General features: G+C 23.3%; 1 long non-coding RNA gene across 1 annotated transcript; it reads right to left on the bottom strand.

Moving 5' to 3' along the window:
* Positions 1-10,669: 10,669 nt before the first annotated feature.
* Positions 10,670-12,940, bottom strand: LOC132918202 (uncharacterized). Its single transcript, XR_009660411.1, has 2 exons — positions 12,772-12,940; positions 10,670-11,183 (listed from the first exon to the last, which is right to left on the bottom strand). It is a non-coding gene; the product is annotated as an uncharacterized LOC132918202 (long non-coding RNA).
* Between the last annotated feature and the right edge of the window lie 938 nt (positions 12,941-13,878).

The raw sequence follows: 13,878 nt of genomic DNA, 5'->3' as shown, positions 1-13,878 counted from the left end.
AGATGTCATATTCTGAAACAGAATATTATTCTGCGGATTTCAATCCATAAAACTAATATTTCGAACAAGTATTTTATTAGTAATAACAACTAGTATCTAATAAGTATTTACAACAGAAAATAAATATAAAAAGTAGTGAATCAACATAAGAAATTAATAATGCATGTCTTCTTTGAAAAAAGTAAACTATTAAAAAAATTATAACAATAAAAATAGTTAAAAGTACATTATTATAAATAGTTTTTGAAATAATGATCGTTTTACATTAATTATTGGTTTACGCGTTATAGATAATTTTTACCTGTTTGATACACACGGTAGCTAATTGATGAGCTAGAAGATATGTGTATCCTATCTAATACATTCTGTTTATGTAACTGATGTTATTTACTTATTGTATAGTGAATATAGTGATTAAAGAATAATTATCGTTATCTTTATGACATCACAATAATTAATTTAAAATAATATTGGAAAATCATTTTGAATTGCATAACATGAATTACACTATAGAGATAGGTTAGTATTTGGTCGTACAACTTAAAACCAATTTTCTCATTTTATTCGTTATACTATGAGCAATTTAATTCTTATCAGAAATATTAAACTAGGACGATTTCATCAACGATTAAATCATGTTTTTGTTTATTTTATTTTTTAGACTTTTCCTCGACAAAACGTGTTTGATTAATTTTTTTTTTTTGTTGACAAACGTTGGTGACGTAAACAACTTATGACGTTGTCACTCGCTATTATTACACGTAAAACGTATCTTTATCATACACACAATATTGATAATTTATTATTGTGTTGTTATATAATTTATTGTATGGAATTTGATCATAACATATTTTTTTATTTAATGGAAATTTACAATTGAATATTAAACGATCGTTAAACTATAAATGTTGGCTTTATACATTTGATGTGCTAAACATAATCAACGAGGTTATTTGAAAGAGAAATCATATTAAGTTATTATACCCATTTATTTAATTATTATAGAAGACTTACATTTTTTTTTATATCACGTTATTTTAATTTTTCATAAACTATGGAATAATTATTATTTATACATAAATAATTATTACGTAATAATAAACGAAATACGCTACTAATTAAATGTATTGGTATTTATTTGTTCATTATCGTAAATCATAATATTATTATTATTATTATTATTATTGTGTACGTGATTGTAGTCCATGCGTCTTAGCCCGTGTCCTTGTTTAATTTAATTTGCTTGGGTTTAATAGCATTGGTCTATGTATAAGTACATATTTTAAGATAACTGTAAATCGTCTGACGGCGCGGGCGTTTAGTAATATATGATAAAAAGAATAAAACCCGACATTCAGTCATAAGAACGTTACAATTTAATGTTATCTACTATTATAGTATACTATTATATTAATCAGTTGGTTCAGTCCCGATCCGCTAAAACCAATTAACCGACTACTCGTTTTAACAACGTGTAGTAAATAGTAAACGTTCCAATTCACCAATATATCATAATTTCTCAAAATATAAAAATAATTTTTATGTTCAAACCTAAAATATTATAATTTTCAGTGAAAACTTTAATAAACTACTCTATGGTCTATTGTCACTCGTCAGTTCATAATTGATAAATATTTCATCGTTAGTTTATTGAGTACTTACTATATTATAATTATAATATACACGTTTGAGTGCTAGGTATGAATATTAAAAATTTGTGATTATGAATAATTAACTGAAACAAATTTACAGTTTACACATTTCGCCAAATACGCTAATACAAAATCGTTATGCATAATCTATTTTTTATTTTTTTTATTTAAATTCAGTATTAACAACGTCTTACGAAGAACTTTGTATTAAATACAATAAAAACACACAACATTATTGCAAAATCAATTTATTCGTCCGCTCAGAATCTAAAATTTGAAGGGAGCAGCACGCCGCCACATATTTAGTTAGTAGACTGGCTATAACAATATTGTTCATTTTAAACTTTATTATAGAGTGTTTGGAAATTGAGTTGTCAGCTAATTGGAACGCGACTAATTAGTTTGAAGTTTTAATAATATAATATATTGTTGTTAGTCATGTTGTAGGAATCGAATTGTCCATTTGGTCTGTATAAGTTTTTATTAAACATAGATAACATCCTATTTTATAAAACATGTTTATTTTTAAAAATACAATTTTTTTATTTTTAAATTATTAAGTTTCGATCATCAATTTTATAATTTTATGTTTTGTGATAAATAATCATAATTGGGTCAATGTATTATCTTGAATTATAAAATATGTTATTAATTAATGCATGTATGTAGATTGTAGTTGGTTAGTTTAATTAACATAATTCACATTAAACATTTTATCTTTATGTAATATGTAAATTAATAAACTTATAGAACCTATAGACTTGAAAGTTATTGAACCATATTAGCACTAAATTTTGCACATATATTCTTTGAGGCTTTGGGACTATTCACATTTTCGTTTATCATCTTCCATAATAGCCAAAAGGTAGTTTTTATATGAATTTTGTTTTGGCTCTCAAAAATCTATAATTAAAAACTACTTGACCAATTTTTAGGAAAATTTCAAATTATTTTTAGAAATACCAGGAAAGTTTAGAGAGTAGTTGGAACAATGTTAAAAATTTTCAAGTAATATCTTTGTATTATATATCTCGATAAAATTAGAGAATGGGACTGAACGTGGTAATTTTCTTTTTTTTGTCTATCACACGCGTATTTTATATAACTTAATATGTACATTGACTATGTTACTAAACTTTTTACTGACTGATATATCATAAAATGAGACATGTTTAATATTGCTTGAAATGTCGGTGTACAATATTATTTAAAATGTTGAAGAACTAATTTTGATTTCAAACCCACATAATTTCATTTTCGTATGGTATTGATTCTATAAACAATAATATACTTATTAATATATTATGACATTGAATAATGAATGTGATTTGAAAATACGATTATAAAATGGCATAATTATCTTATAATTGGTTAGAGCATGGATATATTAAATGATAGTTGATAAGAGTTAACTATTTAAAATTAAATTAAGTTTAGTTTAATATATCAGACTATAATGCCGTTACCAAAATAATAGATTAGAATGTTATTATTAATGGTAATGCATTGTTTTCATTAATTTATTCTACTATTCAAATTTATTATTATTATTATTATAAATATCAAATTTATTTGGAAAATTAGAATAATTATATAAACATGATTGTTTACATAATATTTATTTTTAAAATATACGTTATTGAATAAATATAGAATCATAAGAATAATATTAAATATAATGTGTTTATTTTAGTTTGATTATGATATGTAGGTACTCATTTAAGATCGATTGATTGTTTTAGGTCTGAGTGTAGTTGCTTAAATAATCAAGTACTAGAAGGATATGATCAAATATCTATTATACAAGTTATCGATGGATTTGTATACGTTAAGAGAATCAATGGAGATTTTAACTATTTAACTGTAATATTAAAATATAATTAAAATGATTGAACATAATATTTATAATTATACACGAGTGTATGAAAAAACATCAATTTAAAGATTTTTCATGAATGACCAACACATTTATATAAAACAACCTATACTTACACATAATATCATGATGGTTGAAACCATAATGAACTTCCTTTCTGAAATCATTGTTCATTGTTCTCTGTGTGACACAATTGTTGTTATTTATGCTTTACACAGACGTCACTACTTTTATTTTTTCCATGCATTTATATCTCTTAATGTAAATTATGACTTGTTGCAAATGTGTATAGTATTGATAAATGGATTACAAATAAAGTAGGCATATAATTCAATTACACAACTGAACAAAACATTATAAATGTTTTGTATTCAATAGATCCAACACATCACATAAACTTTGTGATGCGTATATTATAATGTGAAATACATAAAATATATCTAATACAACGTTATGCTAATATTTTACCATTTTGTTAAATTAAAAAAAATATATTAAAATTTTAAAGATTTTTTATCAATAAACATATTTTTTTTTCTTATTAAGATTAATAATCGTATATTCGTATTAACATACCAAATGTTTTACATAGTTATAAATTTACAATAAACGTGAAGGAACAAATGAGTATATTATTTGTAAGTGGTCCGGTTAGTCTTCTAAGAAGATGTATTGTAGTAAGCGTGAGTTTAGCCTTAGTTCGGATATTTTTTCTTCGATTTTGTTATAGAAAACTACTTTGGTTTTATTTAAATTATTGTTGAAATTTTTATATTGGTTAATTATCAATATTTATAAGTAAGAAAATCTTTTGTTATTGTTCAGTTTTTCGTTTCGAATAAGCCAAGGGAACCAAGGAGATTTCAATGATACTCTTGGGAATTTATTTTGGAGAATTTACAATTTTTTTTCTATAACAATAGAGAGTATTTAATCTGCAGGGTCGAAGTGTGGTTTCATAGAGATTATTACATCTTCATTCTTGTAGGTGTATTCTTGATTTATTTAATTTTACCAGTTAGTTTTTTATCTAGGTGTATTCATCTAACTTTATATTTAGTATATTATTATTAAGTTTATAAGTTTACATACCTATATTGTTAATCTTAATACTATAACTATAATTAATATAAATTATTTAAAATATTAAAATAAGTCAATAACTAACATGTTCACACGTAGGTTACTGTTGATGAAACGCTTAACAAAGCAGAAATACATAAATAGTATATTAAAACTATTCATAGTGTTGTTTCATGTAATAATTATTCTAAAAAGGGGAAAAATGCAGTTAAAAATGTTAAATGTTTAAATATGTAATATTATAATATAGAAAATGATAAAGCAATATTATAAAGTTATTTAAACGTGCTTAATTAAATATTTATCACAGTACCTACTTTACTAACCAGATATCAATATTCGATATTTATTTTGTTTTATTATGATATAAATTAAAAAATGCATCAAGCGTGAAGATAAACATAGATATAACAATACATAAAAATAAGTAACAACTTGAAATAATTATATTTAGAATGATATGACGCATTATAATTATAATTAACATATAATAAAATAACTCAATGTTAAGTAATAACTAATATTAATATTGTATCTACATTAATTATTTTGAATATTGTTGTTTTTTTTAATTTGATAAAAATTACGATAGCATAATTTACTAATTTTACTATTCATGTTCAACTTTTATACATAAGTAATGTCATTATATAAAAATAGTTTATACTTCGTGTTATATACTAATATGTTAAAGTATATTTGAGTAAGCTGGGGATGTACGAAACAAAAAGCTTATAGTATAATATTATGTATATAAATATTATGAGCATTTTAAGTATATACAGTACAATTATATATAATATATTGCTTCAAATAGACGTTCTATAATATTATTATAATGATATAGATTTTCTGATCCGCACATAAAACTCTCAATATTAATGAAATAAATTATAATTTAAATCGAAACTTTAATTCATCTCAAGCAACCATGTTTATACAATATTGGTATAGATGTATCATGAACGTCTCAATTTATATATCATAGTGTTATTAGGAGTAATGATTCTATATATAATTATTTCGGACTAACTAAATTTTGGTTCCAAGCCAGAGTAATTTATGTCTAAAACAAGATGCTAAATATATTTAGTTGAATTGAATTTTCGTTTTATAAGTATTTTTTAAGAAATAAATTATATGGATTTGGAAAAATAATAAAAATAGATAATTAGTTTATTCGTTATATAAATAAATGATAATATAATATATGAACCAAATTATTGATGATACAAACTATTAATAAAATGGCCAAATACCTATAATAGACTAATATATAATTGATATTATTATTTTAAAAATATTACATAATATTATTATATTAATATATGCACTATACGAAGAAGATGGATAATCTAACGAGATTAAGTTTCCTAAAAGTTTCGTAATTGAAAGCATGATAATAATATGTCCTTATTATGTAATAGTCATTATATTTTAAACTTAATATGTATTAATATTGCAATAAAATTCTAGTATTGTTTTATGTTTCTTGTACTTCCTCGTTTTCTAATTTTAGAACATCATTGTAACCATGGGTTTTTGAGTAATTATAAAGTTTAAAATGATGTACGCAGTACATCTGTAGCTAGAATAAAACATAATAATAATAAAACAATTATATTCGTTGCAGTTGCAAGTTCTAACGATACTAGTTTATTACACACGTCTAGCGCAATTGATACAAAAAGATCGGCTACAGATAAAGTACCGACAAATGCATAAAAAATTAACTGTACACATTAACAACATAAATTTAAATCCAATTTTATACATTTTTAGGGTATTCCATTATGAAAATATGATATTTATTTTCCTATAAACTGTACCTTATTTATATAATTAATAATATCCATACTATACATTTGTAGTGCTACTTATAAAACAAAATTATTCGCTTCATATGTTTCAGTAATTTAGATGACAAACTTAAAAGTTAAGCCTCAGAAATAATTTAGAAAATATAATATTCTAGAATTTATTTATATATAACAATTTAATTAAATATGAAATTATTTTTTTATAGGTCAATGTGAACTATGTGAACAATGGTAAATTTCATTGGTCTCGGTTATCTGACGTGTATGGCATTGAAGTATTTTTCGGATTATTGTGATTAATAAAAATGTATTAATTACATATTATATACATACTGTTATTATTATTTAATATGCAATATTAAAAACTAAAACTATAATTATTATAATATACACACACACACACACACACAAACACATATATATATTGCACCTTGTTTGAAATATTCTTAGATAAAATATCTGATACATGGTAATAATTTTTATCAAAAATAAAATTGAGATGGGTTACTGGACGTGTTAGATTATCACGTGGCCGGATTACCGGACTTCACTGTATTTTTTTTTAAATAAAACTTATTTTAATTTCATATTTTTGAGCAGGATTTTTCTATGTAAATGTTTTTTTTAGATACTTTTCCAGTTATTTGAAGCGTATACCTAAGCGTAAAAAAATGACTATACTCAATATAACAATATAATATTTTGAATATTAAATATAATTTTAGTACAAGAATTTAGTTTATTTATTCTTCATTATTGGCGCATATTGCGATAAGAATTTTACATTTTCTATACAACGGAAGTACCTATATTAATACTATTTCTAAATAAATTATAATTTAAAATTATTTCAATACATTGTATATAATTATTAGTCTTACAATACTTAGTATTAAGTATAGCATCATATTTCAGAATAGTGCTTATAAATAAATGTATTATTTATGTATGTTATTTATTTAATACAGTTTATCAGATTATACTATCTAACTGTTAATACTTATTAAAATGTTTTGTGCTGTAAGAATCTTTTTTTATTATTATTTACATAGGTACAATTTTAATAATAAGTAATAACCATTTAATTTTTTTTTAGTGAATATTAATTTAAAAGGAATTTAAATTAAAATCAGTAGCATATAAAACCAACATTATTATTTGTATATAATTAAAAAAAAATAAATAATAATAATAAAATAGTTGAGTCTAGATGATATTTTGATATTTTAGGTTCTGTATGAGTGAAAAAATAATGTTTACTGCATAAAATAAAATATAAGAAATAAAAAGGTTCAAAATGAACAGAACTCCAGTGGTTTTTATAGTTTTGAAATTGTATACACCAATATAAAATAACAGTTGTTTTTGATTTAAATTTGATTAATGATTTTCGATTGTATCAACATAATATTTAGTACAAAGTTATTAATCGGTATAAAATTACAGTGTACATTTGATAACAAAAATGTCGATCTAAGTTAATCTTTATAACAATTTAAAATCTGTGTTCAGAGTTTTCAGAATATACAATTCGCCGTACTATGTATTAATACGACTGAGGTAACATATGAAAAAACGAGTATAGTGAGTATAAACTATATTAATAATTAATATAATTATTTTTAAAATTGTAATACTTATATATTTCCCTGTTCCTAGCATATTATATTATTACTTATCAAGCATAATTCTAGTAAAATATACTATATACTTAATTTTTTTTTGAGTAAGTTAAGTTAATTTGATCGATAATCAGTGATTTAACGATACTTTTCTGGTCCACTTTACTATTGCTGCGTATTACTAATGTAGGAATACGTTCCAATAAAGTACGTGTAATATGTTATTATCCAATGGTGAGTGTGTTGATTTCATATAAATTGGGAAACTTGAAAACCCATTCACGTGCTTAAGAAAACTTATATGATTTATGGTGTGAAATAATTTATATTTTAGTTTATTACATCCTTAAATTTTTAAAATAAATATTAACCATATGTGTATGTCATATTTACAAGGATAACGAATATAAATTTCGGTTATTCCACTATTAGTGTGTTTGGTTTCTTAAATTAATCTTAGACGACCGTATTTAATTTGTTTAAAATTAATTAGTGCTATTTAAAATAAACTTACCTACAATGACATATTAGTATTGGAATATATAGTTTTTTTTAACATTAAAAACTACTGTGACAGCTTTAAAATTATAAATAAATTGTTTAGTTTGGATGAATAATATAAGAATAAAATATAGGGCTATAATATAAGTACTGTATGTGATTTTGATTTGTATATTTTATTACACACAGTTAAATACTACCACTGATTTTAAAATCATGATATTACATATTATTATTATAATCATTAAGTACTTAATGTGTGTGAAGCGCTATATTCGCGTACGCCAATAAAATACATTTATTATTAACTTGCCATTAGGTAATATAATAGTTTTTAGTTGTATTATTTTTTTACTATCTTCTACTTTAAACCTATTATAATATATTATTATGAATAGGCGAATAGCGTAACGTAAATATTTGTCTTAGACGTATATTTATCTGATTAGTATAGATGTACTTATGCCACGATAACCTTAATGCAGTCAGAGACGATAACCCATGATCAAATGCTACCCAATACTTATATTTTTTATTATTATTGTATATATTAATATAAAAACATATCACACACACACATATATATATTATCTATATATTTGTTTAACAATAGCAATATTAGTGGTAATATTATATTGTTTATTACAACGATTATAATTTAAAAATTGCATAAAAAAAAGTTCACGATGAGGCCGAAATTATGAACAACAATAATAATAATTTGACATCCGAAGAAAAATAACAATTAAGTTATATTTAAACATAGTTATATGCTAAAATAATACCCACTAATTTACCAGTTTATATGTATATAATATATATACAGAGTGATTTACCTTATCAAGTATGAACCTCATTCGTACGTATAATTATTTCTTTTAGTTATAACATTAATCAAAGTTTGATTTTTAAATTGAAATTAGATATAAAGTATACATTTTTAAATATCATCAATATATTCTCAGACATTCGATTTTGAGTGGAGCAATGCGTGATTTGATTTATAACTATTATGATATGATGTTGCAAAACAGTGATTTTTGAAAGTATATTTAAATATACATCAATTTTCAATTTAGTGGGTGATATTTTGAAGAAAATCGTATATATTTACTACTTGGGTCAAATAAGAAATTACAAATAATCAAAATATGGGAAAATATAAAAGACAAACGAGCTGTGTTGTTTAGTAAAATATATCGAGTGTGTTTAATCTATCACTGTTTTGGATGTGTTAAATGTATATTAAATGATAAATCATTTTAAGTACATATAGAAAACAAAAATATATTGTTAGTTATTTAATTGTTTGAGTATAGAATTTCAAAGTAATTTGAACTTGAATAATTATGTATATATATATATAAAAAATTGTGCGTATGTATTTTTGAGATTTTTAGTGTAATACATCGTCTAATGTTAGATGTAAAATAAACATTTTATAAATTTATAACTATACAAAATAATTTAAAAACCTTTGTAGTTTTCATATTTTCAAAAACGTTTTTACATATCAAGATAATGAGTGCTGACTGTTAAAATAATTACTCAGTAGGTATGTTTATACCAAGTGCCATTACATTGTTGAACGATTTGAATTGTTGTAGAAATAATAATATTTAAAAACCAGTGGTAAGAATTCAATAATTATCTATTGGCGTCACGTCAACGGTCAACTCATACTGTATCGTACGTGCAAAACTAATTTACATAAATCCTTTATATTGCGCAGTAACGTGTCTATATGATTTAACGTTGTTAACCATTCTGTTTGAATTTACGTGGTGTTGGTTAGCGGCGCAGCAATCGCCGCATCCCTTCTCAAAACTGCTACATCCTGGTAAAGCATAAAAGGTACAACCACCTGCAATTGTTGTAGTTCTGTTATAGTGACATCATTGGGGGGATGTAACGGAAATGTAACATTGTCAAAAAATTGGATGTTTTTCGTATAATTAATTATGCAGACATTTTTACGAATTTCTGTACGTCTGGTCGATAGACTTACCATATTCACACTCTTAGTTTCTACTGAAAAAATGATTATAATAATATGCGTATAATAATATTGCAAATAAAAATATAAAAAAATAAAAACTAAAATCAAACATGAAATAGAAGTGAATCCGAAGTTGTATTTTGATCATTTATAAAAAAAAAAAATGGAAAAATAGATAACAGTTCTGCTATAAAGTAGGTGTGGAGTGTACTTAGTCTTTCTTCTTATCTTTATGACGTGTGTGTGTGTCTTATTCAATGACTATTGGTAACGGTAGATATATATATAATATACACTAACATTATTCAGAATGAATTAGTTTGAATATTTTAACAAATTATAGTTACATTTTAATACATTTTAATAAATTATTAAATTTTGAAATGCGAACCAACTTTTTATACTTGCGATTTACATAATGTTAAAAACAGAAAGATTAGGGTTGAAGAGAAATAACTACGATGGCCGCCGTTTATATAATTTTGCTTCTATGCCTGATGAAAGTAGCAATTTCACAACTGTCACTATGTTGACATATCAGTGTACACATATCAGACACGTAGACGTCTTGACAGTTTTCTACCTGCGACCGGCTCTCCATATTATTCTTGAATTTTATAATCTGATTTGCTAGAAATGATAGATCGTTATTTTTAAGTTTCAAATAAAGAAAATAGTAAGGGTAGTACCTTCGGTCTTCCTAGAAAGCATTTCAATAGAATATGTGCTGAACAAATAGCAAACTTATTTATTTTTAATGCAAATAATAATAACATAAACACGTGATTGGTTTTAGACATTTGGTACAACAAATTGCATTTGAGATTATTTGTGTTAATATGTGGTGCGTTTAAACAAGAATTATACTATAACTATATATGTAAATTGATATTATACAATGTTTTGAGGTATCCATTTACGACATTAAATATTAATAAATAAAGAGGTATCGATAAGCTGATCTATATTTCACCGCAATGAACTCTGGATAATACGAAGTCTCAACAATGTGTAATTATCCCTACCTATAGCTGTGGTGTGTTAATGTACTACTGACAGCAAGACAAATTCATACAAAGGTTAATTATCTGATGAATCCAAGGTAAGACCTTACTTTTAAGTAGTAAATAAATAATTTTATAAAATCAATATATTCAGAAGAAAATATTTTACTATACTAATTTAAAATAGACAATTAGCATTTAAAAACCAAAACATAAAATTATTTAAAATATAATATTTAAACCTTGCTTATAAATTTAAATTATTTTAAATTTATATATAATTTAATTTTGTCAAAATATGTAAAATTAAAAAAAAACACATTATTATAAAATTGAAAAATGGTAAAATTATAATGCTAATCGTACATAATTTTATTGTAGCCTCTAAATATATTTTGTTAAAACTATACAAATTATAAATATTAAAATTTGAGTAAATACATTCACAATTAACAAAGTAGATAAAATGTATAACTAAAAAAATAAATATGTTAGAATATGAATGCAATTTAGTTTATTATTAGTTATATTATTAGTATAATAGTGTTAAGTGAGTAAGTTATATTTTATTTTTTTATTTTTAAAATAATATTATAATTTAAGTTGTAAGTAGGTCGATTATATATTATATTACAAAAATGTGAATAAAAACTTCATTAATTTACTTTTATTTTATTTTGTTATGTTTTATTAAGTCTAATAAAATGGTATAATTTTATAAAATAATTAAATAACAATTTTAATCGAATAATTATTTAAACAATTCGAGAGAAGATAGATATGGATATGCTGAACTTTTACTATAATGTTTATTACCCTTATTGTTAAAAGTACTTTGAGAATAATTTAATAGATGTAGTATAAAAAAAAAACCATAACAATAATCTGAATAATAATAATAATCATAACAATGAAAGGTTCTAAGACACACTCAAAGAAATATATTTTTAATGAAATAGAAAGCTAAACGTAAAGTTTAAACAGTAATAATCGACTGACAACGATGGACATTTAGTTTAAATTAATATGCAAACACACAATATAAAAACAAAATCTAATAATGAATTTTGTGTACGTGCTGTATTTCTGTTTTAAATTTAACTATTCATTCAAATTAGATGCTTTTTTTATCGCATAGTCACACAGGGAAAGCACAAGGGGCGCGTAGATTAAAATTAAAATCAATAATAAATAAAAAAAAAATATATACATACCATCTGCATATATTTTTGCATTGATATAAAATTGATTTTGAATCAAACTTATGTAAATAATTGTAATGTTTATCGTACACATATACAATAATACTAAAATTTAGTATTCAAACTTTTAAAATGGTTAAATTTTAATGCTACTTAAGCAATACAATGCAATCCAATGCAACGTAAGCCATGGGATTTTTACTTTTTCCCTCTAAAAATACTGTACAGTTTGTAAACTTTATGTGCGTATTAAATTATTTATTTCCTTAAAAATAATCTTCATCGCGTGGTGTTGTTCTTAAAATGATTTCACCTTGAGATATGTGGTATTGTTTTAATATCTATTTTAATAACACACGTACATAACGAAATTAGAAACTATAACGGTTATAGTATAACCGATTAGGATTATAACAATAATTATTATGTTATTATTTGTACATAAATTTCTACAGGCGATAACGATGAGCGATAATATTATTTTTTAACCTTTGTTGAATTTGCGTGGTTTTGCATACTTCTCGGTTAATTTTGTAATCTACGTTTTCTTTTATCTGTCACAAAGTTTGTATTACATTGTGGGAAAAGCAAAAATGATATAGGGGTATTTTTGTTTTAGTTTTATTAGTTTTATCTAAACAATTAATGTCACACCCTATGACGAGGTAAACTCGACACATACTATACAGCTGGCAGTTACCTACTAGCTAGCTTTTTAAACTTTTTTTTAGATTTTGAGATGAGGGATTAATGTAATAGTTTTACAATAAAGTATTTAATTTACAATTTTTTTTTTTTTTGTTTCTGATGATTCTTTTTTATTGGAAAAAATGCTCCACCACTCATACATTTCAAAGTATTTATCTAGTATCAAATTGGTTCTAGTTTATATTTCAGAGAGCTGAAATCGGACATTTTTCAGTATTTTTCTATATAATTGGAAAATATAAAAAACGAAAAGTTTAACGATAAGCAAACAGGTTTTAAATTATTTCTTTTTTTTTGTAATTTAAATTAAATTTTTATTCCAATTAAAAACGTATTACAAGGTTAATCACTGGTTTTACTACAGAAATTTAAAAGCATTGAAATTACATATTTATATATATTTTTTTATTA

The sequence above is a fragment of the Rhopalosiphum padi genome, chromosome 1, assembly GCF_020882245.1.
Source record: "Rhopalosiphum padi isolate XX-2018 chromosome 1, ASM2088224v1, whole genome shotgun sequence".
Lineage (NCBI taxonomy): Eukaryota > Metazoa > Arthropoda > Insecta > Hemiptera > Aphididae > Rhopalosiphum > Rhopalosiphum padi.
The sequence above is the reverse complement of the archived record's forward strand: the minus strand, read 5'-3'. Positions and strand labels throughout refer to the sequence as shown.